This window comes from Carassius gibelio, chromosome A20 (assembly GCF_023724105.1).
Source record: "Carassius gibelio isolate Cgi1373 ecotype wild population from Czech Republic chromosome A20, carGib1.2-hapl.c, whole genome shotgun sequence".
In the NCBI taxonomy this organism is placed as follows: Eukaryota; Metazoa; Chordata; class Actinopteri; order Cypriniformes; family Cyprinidae; genus Carassius; species Carassius gibelio.
Genome location: NC_068390.1, coordinates 309,267 through 311,766, shown reverse-complemented (window position 1 = coordinate 311,766; position 2,500 = coordinate 309,267). Strand labels below are relative to the sequence as shown.

At 38.0% G+C, this 2,500-nt stretch overlaps 2 non-coding genes across 2 annotated transcripts; both read right to left on the bottom strand.

The window, feature by feature from the left end:
* Positions 1 to 1,509: 1,509 nt before the first annotated feature.
* On the bottom strand, positions 1,510 to 1,591 carry trnas-uga (transfer RNA serine (anticodon UGA)). The gene has a single exon. It is a non-coding gene; the product is annotated as a tRNA-Ser (tRNA).
* A 131-nt stretch (positions 1,592 to 1,722) lies between these two features.
* Positions 1,723 to 1,794, bottom strand: trnah-gug (transfer RNA histidin (anticodon GUG)). The gene has a single exon. It is a non-coding gene; the product is annotated as a tRNA-His (tRNA).
* Positions 1,795 to 2,500: the final 706 nt, after the last annotated feature.

Here is a 2,500-nt window from a genome sequence, read left to right as displayed (position 1 = left end):
TCTACTTTTAAACTAAACGAGTGCTGCCTAAAACAAATGTTCTGTGATAAAGTAATCCATATGAAAACAAGGCGATGTCCTTTTTTCACGTCTCCCTTCATTATATCTAATGTGACCACGCCCCACGCTGAACGCTCTATTCAGATTCAAACTGAAGCGCAGCTTGAATACGCCCACACAGAAGAAAAAGCAGCCAGACTGTTGTTCAAGTGCTTTTATTTTACTGTTTGCTTCGCGATGAGAGGAATAACACATAATCCACCCCAAAAAGATGTGGCGTGGTTGAGGATTTGAGAAATGGATTTCCTCAGAAAAAAAAGAATGAAGCACTTTATTCAGCAGAGATCATAAACATGAGTAAGTCTCTTTATATTTATTTATATACTTGTACTAGCTTTCACATAACGTCTAAACATTTTACTAGTTAGACTCTTTCCAAACTATAATTCTTGACTAAATGTATAATTAAGTTAAATATTATGAAGTTCCAATAACAATATACAAAACTATACCATTCAAAAGCTTGATGTAAATAATATAAATGTAACAAATACATGTAACTGTAACAAATGTAACAAAAAATGGTGTTCTTTTAATTTACCCCCTAAAAAACCTGAAAAATGTCCTCTGCTATTTTCAACATTAATAATAATGATAACAATAAATGTTTTTTTTGTTGTTGTTGTTTTTTAGAAATTCAGATTGTTAAAAGGATTTCTTGAGGATTGTGTGACTGGAGTAATAATGCAAAAATAAAATTAGTTTGAAAGTCAGCTTTGATTGTTCCTAATAAACTGTTTAACTGCTCCCCCATATTAAATTATGTTGTGGGATAATTAAATATATTCTAAATAAACTACAAACTTAAAATGATATACATTTATTTTGTTCTCACGTTCTTTCTTGTAACACCTCCCTCTCAGTGACAACAGCTGACTGAGCGGCTCTTTATGCAGCTCATTATGCAGGGCTTTGTCTTCTCAGGTGTAAATCATAATGACATTCATGATAGTTGACGCCTACTCTCATATGACCTTTACCAACAAAAAGTGTCTTAGAAAATGTAAATCAATGTATTGTTTTCTGTAAGTGAGTAAACAAGATGATTTTCACATGAATTGCAAAGAAAAATTCTAGGCTACAAGCTCCAGTTCTCAAAAATTCCAGGCACCATTGTTCTTTATGTTTGCCTTGTTCAAGTGTTTTAACACTGTTCGTTTTTCACTAACCACAAGGGAGGAACACCGTTCCAGTACAGAGTCAGCAGAAGAGATGGACCGTAGTGATAGCAAGGTGAGGCCAAAGAAAGACCTTCGCCCGAACAGGGACTTGAACCCTGGACCCTCAGATTAAAAGTCTGATGCTCTACCGAATGAGCTATCCGGGCTCTTGTGGAGCAAAGAAGAGACGCAGGTGTCACGGGATGAAAGCTAGAAGCAGTTAGGACAAAAGACCATAGAAGGCACAATTACCATCACAGAAAGCTAAAGCAATACTGCAAAACCCTCCCGTAGTCGGCAGGGTTCGAACCTGCGCGGGGAGACCCCAATGGATTTCAAGTCCAACGCCTTAACCTCTCGGCCACGACTACGTCTAGCGGCAGGCTGCCTGCCCAGTTGTCTGGTCTCACCCTGCACAGGCCAGGCATCAAAAACAAAATAGAGAAGAAAGATGAGGTGGTAAAAAAATGGCAACCTTCCCGTACACTCTACGCCAGAGTATTGCCGTGACCCGGATTCGAACCGGGGTTGCTGCGGCCACAACGCAGAGTACTAACCACTATACGATCACGGCGTGCCACTGGCTCACCCGAGTTAACCCCTGGAGCCCGAATAGAAGAAGCACCAGCGGTGTGTTGGTCCATCGAAGAGGGACTGGACATTTCGCAAATCAGTGGGAGGACCTTGAAAAATTCATGGACGCTTTTCCTCACGGCCTTCAGCAAACAGCGTAGTCGGCAGGATTCGAACCTGCGCGGGGAGACCCCAATGGATTTCTAGTCCATCGCAATAACAATATATACAAAACTATACCATTCAAAAGCTTGATGTAAATAATATAAATGTAACAAATACATGTAACTGTAACAAATGTAACAAAAAATGGTGTTCTTTTAATTTACCCCCTAAAAAACCTGAAAAATGTCCTCTGCTATTTTCAACATTAATAATAATGATAACAATAAATGTTTTTTTTTTGTTGTTGTTGTTTTTTAGAAATTCAGATTGTTAAAAGGATTTCTTGAGGATTGTGTGACTGGAGTAATAATGCAAAAATAAAATTAGTTTGAAAGTCAGCTTTGATTGTTCCTAATAAACTGTTTAACTGCTCCCCCATATTAAATTATGTTGTGGGATAATTAAATATATTCTAAATAAACTACAAACTTAAAATGATATACATTTATTTTGTTCTCACGTTCTTTCTTGTAACACCTCCCTCTCAGTGACAACAGCTGACTGAGCGGCTCTTTATGCAGCTCATTATGCAGGGCTTTGTC